At 36.0% G+C, this 19,159-nt stretch overlaps 6 non-coding genes across 6 annotated transcripts; 3 read left to right on the top strand and 3 right to left on the bottom strand.

Moving 5' to 3' along the window:
- Positions 1-1,332: 1,332 nt before the first annotated feature.
- TRNAS-UGA (transfer RNA serine (anticodon UGA)) lies at positions 1,333-1,414 on the bottom strand. Its single transcript has one exon. It is a non-coding gene; the product is annotated as a tRNA-Ser (tRNA).
- Positions 1,415-4,306: 2,892 nt separating this feature from the next.
- TRNAS-UGA (transfer RNA serine (anticodon UGA)) lies at positions 4,307-4,388 on the bottom strand. Its single transcript has one exon. It is a non-coding gene; the product is annotated as a tRNA-Ser (tRNA).
- A 2,896-nt stretch (positions 4,389-7,284) lies between these two features.
- Positions 7,285-7,366, bottom strand: TRNAS-UGA (transfer RNA serine (anticodon UGA)). The gene has a single exon. It is a non-coding gene; the product is annotated as a tRNA-Ser (tRNA).
- Positions 7,367-12,215: 4,849 nt separating this feature from the next.
- TRNAS-AGA (transfer RNA serine (anticodon AGA)) lies at positions 12,216-12,297 on the top strand. The gene has a single exon. It is a non-coding gene; the product is annotated as a tRNA-Ser (tRNA).
- Positions 12,298-15,473: 3,176 nt separating this feature from the next.
- On the top strand, positions 15,474-15,555 carry TRNAS-AGA (transfer RNA serine (anticodon AGA)). The gene has a single exon. It is a non-coding gene; the product is annotated as a tRNA-Ser (tRNA).
- A 3,169-nt stretch (positions 15,556-18,724) lies between these two features.
- On the top strand, positions 18,725-18,806 carry TRNAS-AGA (transfer RNA serine (anticodon AGA)). The gene has a single exon. It is a non-coding gene; the product is annotated as a tRNA-Ser (tRNA).
- Positions 18,807-19,159: the final 353 nt, after the last annotated feature.

Here is a 19,159-nt window from a genome sequence, read left to right as displayed (position 1 = left end):
TATCGGAGGAAACGCGATTTCCTTCGGAAATGGAACTTTTATTAGAAGCTATATTCGAGACCGCAAACTGTGACGAGGTTCACAGAACAGATGTGGATCAATTTGATCTCTTCAGGATGAGGGCCGTGAATTTATTTTCTTTCTCCGCCCTTTAAAATAAAACTGCATGAAGAACATGGACAAATAGTGAGATCTAGCACTAAGGAAGTTCGTGAAAATATACGAGTTAATACTGCCCCACCATTTGGACGAGGCACGAAAGTGGAATGTTAATTATAACTGCGAACAATGGACAAAGCGAAAGGAAAGGTAACTCAACAATGCTCACTGTCGAGGATTTTAACAGGAGAAACAAACTAACAATTCTTGAGAGGGAAGAAAAGGCGAATGCTGAACCTGACAGTCACTAATCCAAAACATAGATCGAATCCCGATGAAGTGGGCGAACACCAAGACAGACACCACGGTTTACCAATTATACACGCTACTCATTCGTTATGCACGTTCACTATACTCTGTAGTTTTAGTTTAGTGGCCGATGAGAAAGCGTAATACTTTAATGGTGTGACAGCTCCTGAAGAAAATGAGAGAAAAGTTCAAAAAACGTGAATTGTTTTGACACAGTTCTGAGCTAAACGATAAATTACATCACGTTACTATTAATATGTAAGGAAACACTATAGATCTTCAAGAAGCATACATTTTTTGATTATTTTTCCTTTGAAAACTAACAATCATTAAAGTAGAAAAAAACACGAGCGGTCGTGGCCGAGTGGTTAAGGCGATGGACTAGAAATCCATTGGGTTTTTCCCGCGTAGGTTTGAATTCTACAGATTCCGGTGTTTTCTTGCCATTATTTGGAAGGGTCACTTTGTGAATAATTTCGCCAATATTCTATGAGTATGTTTTCTTTCCAATAGAAATAATGAAAACTTTTGAACACATAAGTAGAGCAGCTCATGAATTAAAAAAGACATAAGTAGTGACGTAAATCTAACACCTTATAAAAATTCCCACGTATGAACCGAATATTTTGTAAAGAGCAGGATTATTTATATTACGAGAATGCTCAGAGATCCTTTCTCTAAAAGTTAGTTCGTAAGAAACAACAATTAAAAGTTTTAATATAAATTTTTATATTTCTAGTTATCCATAACACGTCCCAAGTACACTCTCTCGTAATATATTTCAGTGCTTTAGGGATGCCTTCAGAAGTATTGATCGAAATAAGTCGAAAAGGATTTCACTTCCCAAAAGTAGTCGGATGTTTCCAAAGTTACCTTTCGTCCGAACGATTCGATTTCTCCGTTGGTATTAAAAATGATATCACTCGCAGTTGGTAGGATTCGAACCTACGCGGGAATAACCCAATGGATTTCAAGTCCATCGCCTTAACCACTCGGCCACAACTGCTGTAGCGTATATGTGCACTTCGATTTCTCATCACCAATCTAATGGACATTTTCTATTCGCGCAAAACATGAGGTAGAATACTTGGAGACGTTTGTAATCCCATCAATTATGAGCCAGGTGCCTTTAAAGATTAGCAGAAGAAAATGTGCTTTCGGTGCCTCCTATAACTACAGAACATTTACAGATGAGAAAACCTGGAGCCCTGAACAACAAAATATAATTGTACAAAATTATCTTTTTCACTAATTATTCTGTTGGTGCGAAAGCGAACGTGATGCAAGTTACACTTCAGGCTAGATATTTCTACGCGACAACCGAACAGTAAACAATGGCATGACAAATGGATGTGACAAGCGCAACAGTAATTACACACTGCGCTGAGAAAATCGCTAAAGTATATATTATTAGAAAAAAGATTAAAATAAAGCAAATGAGATTTTAAAATGATAAAAACATTTGCATTGTCGTCTTCACTTTTAATATTTAATAATCAAGATTTCATAAGTTTAAATAAAGTATGGAATAAAGATTTATTTATTTGTTGCGCTCCAATATTTGTACGTTACCTGTGTTGAACGACTCCTTTATATTCTCTGCAATACTTCTCGTTTTCGGATTTTGGTTCTTCTCCGTTTGCTTCAGATGTACGTGGGAAGCATTCCTTCCGTTTATACACGCTCATCATGCTGATAAAAGGCATGTGGTCGATACTGGTGAGAAGGTAAGAAAAACGTAGTTATTATCTTTAGTTTTAGGTTGTTTTAATTGAAGGAAAATTTTTTTTATTCTTCTTCAGGCTATGTGTTAGGATATGATAACAAAAATTTAAAACACCCGTAGCAAATACACTTTATGAACAGCCTTAACAAATACGAACACATCATGTTTCCTTTCGACAGTACGGAGGCACAACGAATTATACAGAAGTATAATAACTTTGATGATAATCATTCTTTGACCATACTAATTCTTAGAGAGTCAAGTAAGTTTCGAACAGTGAGTGAGCTAAAAGCTTATTCAAAACATATTAAATTGTGAAGATAAAACCAAACAAAACTGATCATTATTATTAATTGAAACTCATTATGAATTTAATACACGAGACATGGAAATTAAGGTTTGAATTTAGAAATGATTTTAATGTTACGATAACGTAAATATGAAGCGAAGATCCACAGTGAAAAAACGAGATTTGTTTCAGAGGCCATTTTTAGCCGGTAAATTTGTTACAAATTGTGAGTGTGAAATGTTTTTCCTGTGTTACTCTAGTCTAGGGCTATCTTAGTCTGCCGTCCCTTATTTTGAAATACCAGACACGAGTGAAGACGCGTGGTCACTATCGCAATCTCTTGGGCTCCATTAATGGAAAAGTGACATTGTAATGCCTGGATAGATGAAAGGACGAGCGTGTTCGTCCATGTGGTTCAGTCGTGACGTGCGGCATTTCGAAATATTTGCGACCAAATCACGCCGTTTGTAAAAATGATAACGTGGGATCTAATGACGAAAAGTAGAGCATATTCGCGGATGAACATTCTGTAATAAGGACTGCTGAGATTTCTATCGGAGGAAACGCGATTTCCTTCGGAAATGGAACTTTTATTAGAAGCTATATTCGAGACCGCAAACTGTGACGAGGTTCACAGAACAGATGTGGATCAATTTGATCTCTTCAGGATGAGGGCCGTGAATTTATTTTCTTTCTCCGCCCTTTAAAATAAAACTGCATGAAGAACATGGACAAATAGTGAGATCTAGCACTAAGGAAGTTCGTGAAAATATACGAGTTAATACTGCCCCACCATTTGGACGAGGCACGAAAGTGGAATGTTAATTATAACTGCGAACAATGGACAAAGCGAAAGGAAAGGTAACTCAACAATGCTCACTGTCGAGGATTTTAACAGGAGAAACAAACTAACAATTCTTGAGAGGGAAGAAAAGGCGAATGCTGAACCTGACAGTCACTAATCCAAAACATAGATCGAATCCCGATGAAGTGGGCGAACACCAAGACAGACACCACGGTTTACCAATTATACACGCTACTCATTCGTTATGCACGTTCACTATACTCTGTAGTTTTAGTTTAGTGGCCGATGAGAAAGCGTAATACTTTAATGGTGTGACAGCTCCTGAAGAAAATGAGAGAAAAGTTCAAAAACGTGAATTGTTTTGACACAGTTCTGAGCTAAACGATAAATTACATCACGTTACTATTAATATGTAAGGAAACACTATAGATCTTCAAGAAGCATACATTTTTTGATTATTTTTCCTTTGAAAACTAACAATCATTAAAGTAGAAAAAAACACGAGCGGTCGTGGCCGAGTGGTTAAGGCGATGGACTAGAAATCCATTGGGTTTTTCCCGCGTAGGTTTGAATTCTACAGATTCCGGTGTTTTCTTGCCATTATTTGGAAGGGTCACTTTGTGAATAATTTCGCCAATATTCTATGAGTATGTTTTCTTTCCAATAGAAATAATGAAAACTTTTGAACACATAAGTAGAGCAGCTCATGAATTAAAAAAAGACATAAGTAGTGACGTAAATCTAACACCTTATAAAAATTCCCACGTATGAACCGAATATTTTGTAAAGAGCAGGATTATTTATATTACGAGAATGCTCAGAGATCCTTTCTCTAAAAGTTAGTTCGTAAGAAACAACAATTAAAAGTTTTAATATAAATTTTATATTTCTAGTTATCCATAACACGTCCCAAGTACACTCTCTCGTAATATATTTCAGTGCTTTAGGGATGCCTTCAGAAGTATTGATCGAAATAAGTCGAAAAGGATTTCACTTCCCAAAAGTAGTCGGATGTTTCCAAAGTTACCTTTCGTCCGAACGATTCGATTTCTCCGTTGGTATTAAAAATGATATCACTCGCAGTTGGTAGGATTCGAACCTACGCGGGAATAACCCAATGGATTTCAAGTCCATCGCCTTAACCACTCGGCCACAACTGCTGTAGCGTATATGTGCACTTCGATTTCTCATCACCAATCTAATGGACATTTTCTATTCGCGCAAAACATGAGGTAGAATACTTGGAGACGTTTGTAATCCCATCAATTATGAGCCAGGTGCCTTTAAAGATTAGCAGAAGAAAATGTGCTTTCGGTGCCTCCTATAACTACAGAACATTTACAGATGAGAAAACCTGGAGCCCTGAACAACAAAATATAATTGTACAAAATTATCTTTTTTCACTAATTATTCTGTTGGTGCGAAAGCGAACGTGATGCAAGTTACACTTCAGGCTAGATATTTCTACGCGACAACCGAACAGTAAACAATGGCATGACAAATGGATGTGACAAGCGCAACAGTAATTACACACTGCGCTGAGAAAATCGCTAAAGTATATATTATTAGAAAAAAGATTAAAATAAAGCAAATGAGATTTTAAAATGATAAAAAACATTTGCATTGTCGTCTTCACTTTTAATATTTAATAATCAAGATTTCATAAGTTTAAATAAAGTATGGAATAAAGATTTATTTATTTGTTGCGCTCAATATTTGTACGTTACCTGTGTTGAACGACTCCTTTATATTCTCTGCAATACTTCTCGTTTTCGGATTTTGGTTCTTCTCCGTTTGCTTCAGATGTACGTGGGAAGCATTCCTTCCGTTTATACACGCTCATCATGCTGATAAAAGGCATGTGGTCGATACTGGTGAGAAGGTAAGAAAAACGTAGTTATTATCTTTAGTTTTAGGTTGTTTTTAATTGAAGGAAAATTTTTTTTATTCTTCTTCAGGCTATGTGTTAGGATATGATAACAAAAATTTAAAAACACCCGTAGCAAATACACTTTATGAACAGCCTTAACAAATACGAACACATCATGTTTCCTTTCGACAGTACGGAGGCACAACGAATTATACAGAAGTATAATAACTTTGATGATAATCATTCTTTGACCATACTAATTCTTAGAGAGTCAAGTAAGTTTCGAACAGTGAGTGAGCTAAAAGCTTATTCAAAACATATTAAATTGTGAAGATAAAACCAAACAAAACTGATCATTATTATTAATTGAAACTCATTATGAATTTAATACACGAGACATGGAAATTAAGGTTTGAATTTAGAAATGATTTTAATGTTACGATAACGTAAATATGAAGCGAAGATCCACAGTGAAAAAACGAGATTTGTTTCAGAGGCCATTTTAGCCGGTAAATTTGTTACAAATTGTGAGTGTGAAATGTTTTTCCTGTGTTACTCTAGTCTAGGGCTATCTTAGTCTGCCGTCCCTTATTTTGAAATACCAGACACGAGTGAAGACGCGTGGTCACTATCGCAATCTCTTGGGCTCCATTAATGGAAAAGTGACATTGTAATGCCTGGATAGATGAAAGGACGAGCGTGTTCGTCCATGTGGTTCAGTCGTGACGTGCGGCATTTCGAAATATTTGCGACCAAATCACGCCGTTTGTAAAAATGATAACGTGGGATCTAATGACGAAAAGTAGAGCATATTCGCGGATGAACATTCTGTAATAAGGACTGCTGAGATTTCTATCGGAGGAAACGCGATTTCCTTCGGAAATGGAACTTTTATTAGAAGCTATATTCGAGACCGCAAACTGTGACGAGGTTCACAGAACAGATGTGGATCAATTTGATCTCTTCAGGATGAGGGCCGTGAATTTATTTTCTTTCTCCGCCCTTTAAAATAAAACTGCATGAAGAACATGGACAAATAGTGAGATCTAGCACTAAGGAAGTTCGTGAAAATATACGAGTTAATACTGCCCCACCATTTGGACGAGGCACGAAAGTGGAATGTTAATTATAACTGCGAACAATGGACAAAGCGAAAGGAAAGGTAACTCAACAATGCTCACTGTCGAGGATTTTAACAGGAGAAACAAACTAACAATTCTTGAGAGGGAAGAAAAGGCGAATGCTGAACCTGACAGTCACTAATCCGAAACATAGATCGAATCCCGATGAAGTGGGCGAACACCAAGACAGACACCACGGTTTACCAATTATACACGCTACTCATTCGTTATGCACGTTCACTATACTCTGTAGTTTTAGTTTAGTGGCCGATGAGAAAGCGTAATACTTTAATGGTGTGACAGCTCCTGAAGAAAATGAGAGAAAAGTTCAAAAAACGTGAATTGTTTTGACACAGTTCTGAGCTAAACGATAAATTACATCACGTTACTATTAATATGTAAGGAAACACTATAGATCTTCAAGAAGCATACATTTTTTGATTATTTTTCCTTTGAAAACTAACAATCATTAAAGTAGAAAAAAAACACGAGCGGTCGTGGCCGAGTGGTTAAGGCGATGGACTAGAAATCCATTGGGTTTTTCCCGCGTAGGTTTGAATTCTACAGATTCCGGTGTTTTCTTGCCATTATTTGGAAGGGTCACTTTGTGAATAATTTCGCCAATATTCTATGAGTATGTTTTCTTTCCAATAGAAATAATGAAAACTTTTGAACACATAAGTAGAGCAACTCATGAATTAAAAAAGACATAAGTAGTGACGTAAATCTAACACCTTAAAAAATTCCCACGTATGAACCGAATATTTTGTAAAGAGCAGGATTATTTATATTACGAGAATGCTCAGAGATCCTTTCTCTAAAAGTTAGTTCGTAAGAAACAACAATTAAAAGTTTTAATATAAATTTTTATATTTCTAGTTATCCATAACACGTCCCAAGTACACTCTCTCGTAATATATTTCAGTGCTTTAGGGATGCCTTCAGAAGTATTGATCGAAATAAGTCGAAAAGGATTTCACTTCCCAAAAGTAGTCGGATGTTTCCAAAGTTACCTTTCGTCCGAACGATTCGATTTCTCCGTTGGTATTAAAAAATGATATCACTCGCAGTTGGTAGGATTCGAACCTACGCGGGAATAACCCAATGGATTTCAAGTCCATCGCCTTAACCACTCGGCCACAACTGCTGTAGCGTATATGTGCACTTCGATTTCTCATCACCAATCTAATGGACATTTTCTATTCGCGCAAAACATGAGGTAGAATACTTGGAGACGTTTGTAATCCCATCAATTATGAGCCAGGTGCCTTTAAAGATTAGCAGAAGAAAATGTGCTTTCGGTGCCTCCTATAACTACAGAACACTTACAGATGAGAAAACTTGGAGCCCTGAACAACAAAATATAATTGTACAAAATTATCTTTTTTTCACTAATTATTCTGTTGGTGCGAAAGCGAACGTGATGCAAGTTACACTTCAGGCTAGATATTTCTACGCGACAACCGAACAGTAAACAATGGCATGACAAATGGATGTGACAAGCGCAACAGTAATTACACACTGCGCTGAGAAAATCGCTAAAGTATATATTATTAGAAAAAAGATTAAAATAAAGCAAATGAGATTTTAAAATGATAAAAACATTTGCATTGTCGTCTTCACTTTTAATATTTAATAATCAAGATTTCATAAGTTTAAATAAAGTATGGAATAAAGATTTATTTATTTGTTGCGCTCCAATATTTGTACGTTACCTGTGTTGAACGACTCCTTTATATTCTCTGCAATACTTCTCGTTTTCGGATTTTGGTTCTTCTCCGTTTGCTTCAGATGTACGTGGGAAGCATTCCTTCCGTTTATACACGCTCATCATGCTGATAAAAGGCATGTGGTCGATACTGGTGAGAAGGTAAGAAAAACGTAGTTATTATCTTTAGTTTTAGGTTGTTTTAATTGAAGGAAAATTTTTTTTATTCTTCTTCAGGCTATGTGTTAGGATATGATAACAAAAATTTAAAACACCCGTAGCAAATACACTTTATGAACAGCCTTAACAAATACGAACACATCATGTTTCCTTTCGACAGTACGGAGGCACAACGAATTATACAGAAGTATAATAACTTTGATGATAATCATTCTTTGACCATACTAATTCTTAGAGAGTCAAGTAAGTTTCGAACAGTGAGTGAGCTAAAAGCTTATTCAAAACATATTAAATTGTGAAGATAAAACCAAACAAAACTGATCATTATTATTAATTGAAACTCATTATGAATTTAATACACGAGACATGGAAATTAAGGTTTCAATTTAGAAATGATTTTAATGTTACGATAACGTAAATATGAAGCGAAGATCCACAGTGAAAAAACGAGATTTGTTTCAGAGGCCATTTTTAGCCGGTAAATTTGTTACAAATTGTGAGTGTGAAATGTTTTTCCTGTGTTACTCTAGTCTAGGGCTATCTTAGTCTGCCGTCCCTTATTTTGAAATACCAGACACGAGTGAAGACGCGTGGTCACTATCGCAATCTCTTGGGCTCCATTAATGGAAAAGTGACATTGTAATGCCTGGATAGATGAAAGGACGAGCGTGTTCGTCCATGTGGTTCAGTCGTGACGTGCGGCATTTCGAAATATTTGCGACCAAATCACGCCGTTTGTAAAAATGATAACGTGGGATCTAATGACGAAAAAGTAGAGCATATTCGCGGATGAACATTCTGTAATAAGGACTGCTGAGATTTCTATCGGAGGAAACGCGATTTCCTTCGGAAATGGAACTTTTATTAGAAGCTATATTCGAGACCGCAAACTGTGACGAGGTTCACAGAACAGATGTGGATCAATTTGATCTCTTCAGGATGAGGGCCGTGAATTTATTTTCTTTCTCCGCCCTTTAAAATAAAACTGCATGAAGAACATGGACAAATAGTGAGATCTAGCACTAAGGAAGTTCGTGAAAATATACGAGTTAATACTGCCCCACCATTTGGACGAGGCACGAAAGTGGAATGTTAATTATAACTGCGAACAATGGACAAAGCGAAAGGAAAGGTAACTCAACAATGCTCACTGTCGAGGATTTTAACAGGATAAACAAACCAACAATTCTTGAGAGGGAAGAAAAGGCGAATGCTGAACCTGACAGTCACTAATCCAAAACATAGATCGAATCCCGATGAAGTGGGCGAACACCAAGACAGACACCACGGTTTACCAATTATACACGCTACTCATTCGTTATGCACGTTCACTATACTCTGTAGTTTTAGTTTAGTGGCCGATGAGAAAGCGTAATACTTTAATGGTGTGACAGCTCCTGAAGAAAATGAGAGAAAAGTTCAAAAAACGTGAATTGTTTTGACACAGTTCTGAGCTAAACGATAAATTACATCACGTTACTATTAATATGTAAGGAAACACTATAGATCTTCAAGAAGCATACATTTTTTTATTATTTTTCCTTATTATTATCTGCAGTTTTAGGTTGTTTTTTATATAGGTACATTTTCTTTCACATTTTCTATTCAAAGAAAACATAATGTAGAATACTTCTAAACGTTTGTTATCCAATCAATTATGAGGCAGCTAACTTTAATGATTAGCAGATGTTGTGCTTTCTGCGACGCCAATATCTACAGAACATTAACTGTTAAAACCTCGAACACTGAACAACAGAATATAATTCCAAAAAGTATTGTTTCTCCAATTCTTCTGTAAAAAGAATCTAATTGTCAAAATTACTTTTTCTCCAATCCTTCTGTTTTTCTGAAAGTGAACGTGTTGAAAGTAACACCTCAGGCTACATGTATCTACACAACAACCGAACCGTAAACAATGTCGTGAGAAATGGAACTGACAAGCGCAGCAGTTGTTAGACAGTGCGCTGAGAAAATCGATACATTGCATATTAGAAGAAAAAGTGTATCAAAATAAAGAAAATGAGATGTTAAAACGATAAAAGATCTTCCCTTTGAATATTTAATAATAAAGGTTTCGTCAATTTAAATAAACGATGGAATAAAGATTGTTTTATTTGTTGTGCTCCAATATTTATTTGTACTTCATGTGTGTTGAACGACTTCTGTTTGTAATAATTCTGTTTTACGGATTTTGGTCCTTCGGCGTCACCTTCAGATTTACGTTGGAAGAATATTCTTTTCCCCTATACATTCTCATCAAGCATGTAGCAACTGAGTACCATCCGTCACAAAGGCACGTGCGTACTCGATTCTTGTGAATGTGAAAGAAAAACACAGTTATTATCTGCAGTTTTAGGTTGTTTTTAATTTAAAGAAAATATTCTTCTATCCTTCTTCAGGCTGTGTGATAGGATATCAGAACAAAGTTTAAAGAACTCTCGTAGCAAGTGCACTTGAAAATCAGGCTTCAAAAATACGAACACGTCATGCTTCCTTTCGACACTATGAAGACACAACGAATTATACAGAAGTCCGCATCTCGATCAGATACCGCCCTAGTTCTAACCAGGCAACCATAGGTGTATTTTTAGATGTTAAAAAAGCATTTGACAGCGTTTAGCACAACGCCATCAAGTATAATTTACAACATCTGAAAACAAATCACACTGTTATTAAATGGATATCAAACTTCCTAACAGATAGAATAGCACAAGTAAAAGTCAATAAAACTATATCAAAAACTTTCAAAATAACTGCCCCAAGGATCAGTCCTTTCTCCACTACTGTATATTATTTTCGTCAGCGATATACCTTTTCCCAGTTTAACATACACTCACAATTCGCAATACGCAGACGACATTTCAATCTCAAGTATCTCCAGAAACCCACTATTGGTCATCTCTCGCGTTCGAGAAACTAAACAATGTCTCGAACTGGAGCAACAATTGGAGAGTGGTTTTAAATCCAACTAAAACATAAGCAATCACCTTTACAGGAAATTAAAAGACAAAGAAAAAACTCTAGAAAAGTAAATATCTCGCTCGAAATACGCCATTAACATGAGCAAACACATCACATTCCTTGGCATCACTTTGGACTCAAGGCTAACATGGAAAAAAAAACATAACAACATGCACTCGTCAATCAAAAAAACGCATTTTACATTTAATGATTTTAAATAGCAAACGCTCAAACTGCTCACCAAAGACCAATATCTAAATATACGAGGATTACATCCGTCCGTTGATAGACTGTGGATGACAAGTCACATATAAAATGCGAAGTAACGCACAACAAAAAAAATCAAAGTACAACAAAATAAAATACTAAGAGCTGCAAACAGACTACCATCATACACTTCCGTAAATTACATACACCAAATTAGTAACTTTCCAACTCTAAGAAACAGACTCCCAGAAATGTCATACAAATGTTATTTAAAAGCAGAACACTGAAACAAACTAACTGCATCACTATGTAAATTGGCCAAAGCAGGGACAAAATACATTTTACAATATAACATATTTCAGCAATCACAAATCACACAACAAAGTACATAAAAGATAAACCTCATGACTATAATATGTACTTATTTTTCAGATCTCGGGCACAGGACAGGTAAATCTTTCGGCGCCTGTCCTGTGAAAGTTGGGTTTCCCGGCGCATTCCCATTTCTCCCCGCAGCTAAATCTCAGGCATTGATCTTTAGATCCCAGCCAAGGCAGCATTATTGTCCAGCACTGAAACGGGTCGTCTCGCGTTCATATTCAGCTGGATATCTGCTGTTTGGTTCCGGCCTGCCTGGCATCTTGGATGCCGCGTTTGCCTGCTCACCAGTATTATGACCAACCTCTCCTCTTAAGTATAAAAAAAGTCAAAATAAAATAAAGGCAAAAACCTCATGTAAATTTCAATAATTTCTCACGTGAGTGGAAGATGAGGAACCACAACGTTCCTGACCACCAGAGTTGGAGAGAGCATTGTTGAGATTTCTCTCTCTCTGAACTAAACACCTGCGATGTTCGTTTGAGTTTCCATTTTAAAAAAAAAAGAAAACTCGTTTTTATTTACACCTGAGAACTAACTTTCATTTATAACTTACCTACCAGCAGTCGTGGCCGAGTGGTTAAGGCGATGGACTAGAAATCCATTGGGATTTTCCCGCGTAGGTTCGATTCCTACCGACTGCGATATTTTCTTCTATTAATTTGAACGAAACACTTGGTGAATAGTTTCGAAAATATTCTTCTTTTCTGTGTTCTTTCTTATAAAAATAAAGAAATATTTTGAATACTTGAGTAGAGCAGCTAAAGATAGAGTAATTAGTGGCGCGAATATCGCACTCTGTAAAATTTCCGACGAAAAGAAAGAATGTTTTGGGAACGTTGAAACGCCGGTATTCTTTAAATAATAACAATAGTTAGAGTTCACATGTTTAAAAGTTAGTTCGTAAGAAACAACATTTAACCGTTTTAATATAAATATTTATAAATAACATGTCCAAAGTACTCTCTCTCGAACGATATTTCACTGTTTAAATGATGCCTTGAGAAGTATTGATCGAAATGAGTTGAAAGGATTTCACTTCAAAAAAATAAAGTCGAATGTTTCATTAATTATTTTTACTACTGACTATTAGGTTTCTCCCTAGGTATTAAAAACGATATCACTCGCAGTCGGTAGGATTCCAACCTACGCACGATTATCCCAATGGATTTCAAATCCATTATCTTAACCACTCGGCCACAACTGCCCTGAACTGATTATGCAATTTAATTTTCAAATACTAACCTAACGTACTATTGTATTTCGTAATATCTCATTCACATTACTCTGGTACATTTTCTTTCACATTTTCTATTCAAAGAAAACATAATGTAGAATACTTCTAAACGTTTGTTATCCAATCAATTATGAGGCAGCTAACTTTAATGATTAGCAGATGTTGTGCTTTCTGCGACGCCAATATCTACAGAACATTAACTGTTAAAACCTCGAACACTGAACAACAGAATATAATTCCAAAAAGTATTGTTTCTCCAATTCTTCTGTAAAAAGAATCTAATTGTCAAAATTACTTTTTCTCCAATCCTTCTGTTTTTCTGAAAGTGAACGTGTTGAAAGTAACACCTCAGGCTACATGTATCTACACGACAACCGAACCGTAAACAATGTCGTGAGAAATGGAACTGACAAGCGCAGCAGTTGTTAGACAGTGCGCTGAGAAAATCGATACATTGCATATTAGAAGAAAAAGTGTATCAAAATAAAGAAAATGAGATGTTAAAACGATAAAAAGATCTTCCCTTTGAATATTTAATAATAAAGGTTTCGTCAATTTAAATAAACGATGGAATAAAGATTGTTTTATTTGTTGTGCTCCAATATTTATTTGTACTTCATGTGTGTTGAACGACTTCTGTTTGTAATAATTCTGTTTTACGGATTTTGGTCCTTCGGCGTCACCTTCAGATTTACGTTGGAAGAATATTCTTTTCCCCTATACATTCTCATCAAGCATGTAGCAACTGAGTACCATCCGTCACAAAGGCACGTGCGTACTCGATTCTTGTGAATGTGAAAGAAAAACACAGTTATTATCTGCAGTTTTAGGTTGTTTTTAATTTAAAGAAAATATTCTTCTATCCTTCTTCAGGCTGTGTGATAGGATATCAGAACAAAGTTTAAAGAACTCTCGTAGCAAGTGCACTTGAAAATCAGGCTTCAAAAATACGAACACGTCATGCTTCCTTTCGACACTATGAAGACACAACGAATTATACAGAAGTCCGCATCTCGATCAGATACCGCCCTAGTTCTAACCAGGCAACCATAGGTGTATTTTTAGATGTTAAAAAAGCATTTGACAGCGTTTAGCACAACGCCATCAAGTATAATTTAACACATCTGAAAACAAATCACACTGTTATTAAATGGATATCAAACTTCCTAACAGATAGAATAGCACAAGTAAAAGTCAATAAAACTATATCAAAAACTTTCAAAATAACTGCCCCAAGGATCAGTCCTTTCTCCACTACTGTATATTATTTTCGTCAGCGATATACCTTTTCCCAGTTTAACATACACTCACAATTCGCAATACGCAGACGACATTTCAATCTCGAGTATCTCCAGAAACCCACTATTGGTCATCTCTCGCGTTCGAGAAACTAAACAATGTCTCGAACTGGAGCAACAATTGGAGAGTGGTTTTTAAATCCAACTAAAACATAAGCAATCACCTTTTACAGGAAATTAAAAAGACAAAGAAAAACTCTAGAAAAAGTAAATATCTCGCTCGGAAATACGCCATTAACATGAGCAAACACATCACATTCCTTGGCATCACTTTGGACTCAAGGCTAACATGGAAAAAAAACATAACAACATGCACTCGTCAATCAAAAAACGCATTTTACATTTAATGACTTTAAATAGCAAACGCTCAAACTGCTCACCAAAGACCAATATCTAAATATACGAGGATTACATCCGTCCGTTGATAGACTGTGGATGACAAGTCACATATAAAATGCGAAGTAACGCACAACAAAAAAATCAAAGTACAACAAAATAAAATACTAAGAGCAGCAAACAGACTACCATCATACACTTCCGTAAATTACATACACCAAATTAGTAACTTTCCAACTCTAAGAAACAGACTCCCAGAAATGTCATACAAATGTTATTTAAAAGCAGAACACTGAAACAAACTAACTGCATCACTATGTAAATTGGCCAAAGCAGGGACAAAATACATTTTACAATATAACATATTTCAGCAATCACAAATCACACAACAAAGTACATAAAAGATAAACCTCATGACTATAATATGTACTTATTTTTCAGATCTCGGGCACAGGACAGGTAAATCTTTCGGCGCCTGTCCTGTGAAAGTTGGGTTTTCCGGCGCATTCCCATTTCCCCCCGCAGCTAAATCTCAGGCATTGGATCTTTAGATCCCAGCCAAGGCAGCATTATTGTCCAGCACTGAAACGGGTCGTCTCGCGTTCATATTCAGCTGGATATCTGCTGTTTGGTTCCGGCCTGCCTGGCATCTTGGATGCCGCGTTTGCCCTCGCTCACCAGTATTATGACCAACCTCTCCTCTTAAGTATAAAAGTCAAAATAAAATAAAGGCAAAAACCTCATGTAAATTTCAATAATTTCTCACGTGAGTGGAAGATGAGGAACCACAACGTTCCTGACCACCAGAGTTGGAGAGAGCATTGTTGAGATTTCTCTCTCTCTGAACTAAACACCTGCGATGTTCGTTTGAGTTTCCATTTTTTAAAAAAAAGAAAACTCGTTTTCATTTACACCTGAGAACTAACTTTCATTTATAACTTACCTACCAGCAGTCGTGGCCGAGTGGTTAAGGCGATGGACTAGAAATCCATTGGGTTTTTCCCGCGTAGGTTCGAATCCTACCGACTGCGATATTTTCTTCTATTAATTTGAACGAAACACTTGGTGAATAGTTTCGAAAATATTCTTCTTTTCTGTGTTCTTTCTTATAAAAATAAAGAAATATTTTGAATACTTGAGTAGAGCAGCTAAAGATAGAGTAATTAGTGGCGCGAATATCGCACTCTGTAAAATTTCCGACGTATAGAAAGAATGTTTTGGGAACGTTGAAACGCCGGTATTCTTTAAATAATAACAATAGTTAGAGTTCACATGTTTAAAAGTTAGTTCGTAAGAAACAACATTTAACCGTTTTAATATAAATATTTATAAATAACATGTCCAAAGTACTCTCTCTCGAACGATATTTCACTGTTTAAATGATGCCTTGAGAAGTATTGATCGAAATGAGTTGAAAGGGATTTCACTTCAAAAAATAAAGTCGAATGTTTCATTAATTATTTTTACTACTGACTATTAGGTTTCTCCCTAGGTATTAAAAACGATATCACTCGCAGTCGGTAGGATTCCAACCTACGCACGATTATCCCAATGGATTTCAAATCCATTATCTTAACCACTCGGCCACAACTGCCCTGAACTGATTATGCAATTTAATTTTCAAATACTAACCTAACGTACTATTGTATTTCGTAATATCTCATTCACATTACTCTGGTACATTTTCTTTCACATTTTCTATTCAAAGAAAACATAATGTAGAATACTTCTAAACGTTTGTTATCCAATCAATTATGAGGCAGCTAACTTTAAAGATTAGCAGATGTTGTGCTTTCTGCGACGCCAATATCTACAGAACATTAACTGTTAAAACCTCGAACACTGAACAACAGAATATAATTCCAAAAGTATTGTTTCTCCAATTCTTCTGTAAAAGAATCTAATTGTCAAAATTACTTTTCTCCAATCCTTCTGTTTTTCTGAAAGTGAACGTGTTGAAAGTAACACCTCAGGCTACATGTATCTACACAACAACCGAACCGTAAACAATGTCGTGAGAAATGGAACTGACAAGCGCAGCAGTTGTTAGACAGTGCGCTGAGAAAATCGATACATTGCATATTAGAAGAAAAAGTGTATCAAAATAAAGAAAATGAGATGTTAAAACGATAAAAGATCTTCCCTTTGAATATTTAATAATAAAGGTTTCGTCAATTTAAATAAACGATGGAATAAAGATTGTTTTATTTGTTGTGCTCCAATATTTATTTGTACTTCATGTGTTGAACGACTTCTGTTTGTAATAATTCTGTTTTACGGATTTTGGTCCTTCGGCGTCACCTTCAGATTTACGTTGGAAGAATATTCTTTTCCCCTATACATTCTCATCAAGCATGTAGCAACTGAGTACCATCCGTCACAAAGGCACGTGCGTACTCGATTCTTGTGAATGTGAAAGAAAAAACAGTTATTATCTGCAGTTTTAGGTTGTTTTAATTTAAAGAAAATATTCTTCTATCCTTCTTCAGGCTGTGTGATAGGATATCAGAACAAAGTTTAAAGAACTCTCGTAGCAAGTGCACTTGAAAATCAGGCTTCAAAAATACGAACACGTCATGCTTCCTTTCGACACTATGAAGACACAACGAATTATACAGAAGTCCGCATCTCGATCAGATACCGCCCTAGTTCTAACCAGGCAACCATAGGTGTATTTTTAGATGTTAAAAAAGCATTTGACAGCGTTTAGCACAACGCCATCAAGTATAATTTAACACATCTGAAAACAAATCACACTGTTATTAAATGGATATCAAACTTCCTAACAGATAGAATAGCACAAGTAAAAGTCAATAAAACTATATCAAAAACTTTCAAAATAACTGCCCCAAGGATCAGTCCTTTCTCCACTACTGTATATTATTTTCGTCAGCGATATACCTTTTCCCAGTTTAACATACACTCACAATTCGCAATACGCAGACGACATTTCAATCTCGAGTATCTCCAGAAACCCACTATTGGTCATCTCTCGCGTTCGAGAAACTAAACAATGTCTCGAACTGGAGCAACAATTGGAGAGTGGTTTTTAAATCCAACTAAAACATAAGCAATCACCTTTTACAGGAAATTAAAAAGACAAAGAAAAACTCTAGAAAAAGTAAATATCTCGCTCGGAAATACGCCATTAACATGAGCAAACACATCACATTCCTTGGCATCACTTTGGACTCAAGGCTAACATGGAAAAAAAAACATAACAACATGCACTCGTCAATCAAAAAACGCATTTTACATTTAATGACTTTAAATAGCAAACGCTCAAACTGCTCACCAAAGACCAATATCTAAATATACGAGGATTACATCCGTCCGTTGATAGACTGTGGATGACAAGTCACATATAAAATGCGAAAGTAACACACAACAAAAAAATCAAAGTACAACAAAATAAAATACTAAGAGCAGCAAACAGACTACCATCATACACTTCCGTAAATTACATACACCAAATTAGTAACTTTCCAACTCTAAGAAACAGACTCCCAGAAATGTCATACAAATGTTATTTAAAAGCAGAACACTGAAACAAACTAACTGCATCACTATGTAAATTGGCCAAAGCAGGGACAAAATACATTTTACAATATAACATATTTCAGCAATCACAAATCACACAACAAAGTACATAAAAGATAAACCTCATGACTATAATATGTACTTATTTTTTTCAGATCTCGGGCACAGGACAGGTAAATCTTTCGGCGCCTGTCCTGTGAGAGTTGGGTTTTCCGGCGCATTCCCATTTTCCCCGCAGCTAAATCTCAGGCATTGGATCTTTAGATCCCAGCCAAGGCAGCATTATTGTCCAGCACTGAAACGGGTCGTCTCGCGTTCATATTCAGCTGGATATCTGCTGTTTGGTTCCGGCCTGCCTGGCATCTTGGATGCCGCGTTTGCCTCGCTCACCAGTATTATGACCAACCTCTCCTCTATAAGATAAAAAAGTCAAAATAAAATAAAGGCAAAACCTCATGTAAATTTCAATAATTTCTCACGTGAGTGGAAGATGAGGAACCACAACGTTCCTGACCACCAGAGTTGGAGAGAGCATTGTTGAGATTTCTCTCTCTCTGAACTAAACACCTGCGATGTTCGTTTGAGTTTCCATTTAAAAAAAAAGAACTGTTTTTTTTATTTACACCTGAGAACTAACTTTCATTTATAACTTACCTACCAGCAGTCGTGGCCGAGTGGTTAAGGCGATGGACTAGAAATCCATTGGGATTTTCCCGCGTAGGTTCGAATCCTACCGACTGCGATATTTTCTTCTAATAATTAAACGAAACACTTGGTGAATAGTTTCGAAAATATTCTTTTTTCTGTGTTCTTTCTTATAAAAATAAAGAAATATTTTGAATACTTGAGTAGAGCAGCTAAAGATAGAGTAATTAGTGGCGCGAATATCGCACTCTGTAAAATTTCCGACGTATAGAAAGAATGTTTTGGGAACGTTGAAACGCCGGTATTCTTTAAATAATAACAATAGTTAGAGTTCACATGTTTAAAAGTTAGTTCGTAAGAAACAACATTTAACCGTTTTAATATAAATATTTATAAATAACATGTCCAAAGTACTCTCTCTCGAACGATATTTCACTGTTTAAATGATGC

The sequence above is a fragment of the Tachypleus tridentatus genome, chromosome 8 (genome assembly GCF_004210375.1).
Source record: "Tachypleus tridentatus isolate NWPU-2018 chromosome 8, ASM421037v1, whole genome shotgun sequence".
NCBI classification, from domain to species: Eukaryota; Metazoa; Arthropoda; class Merostomata; order Xiphosura; family Limulidae; genus Tachypleus; species Tachypleus tridentatus.
This window is presented reverse-complemented; position numbering and strand designations above follow the sequence as displayed.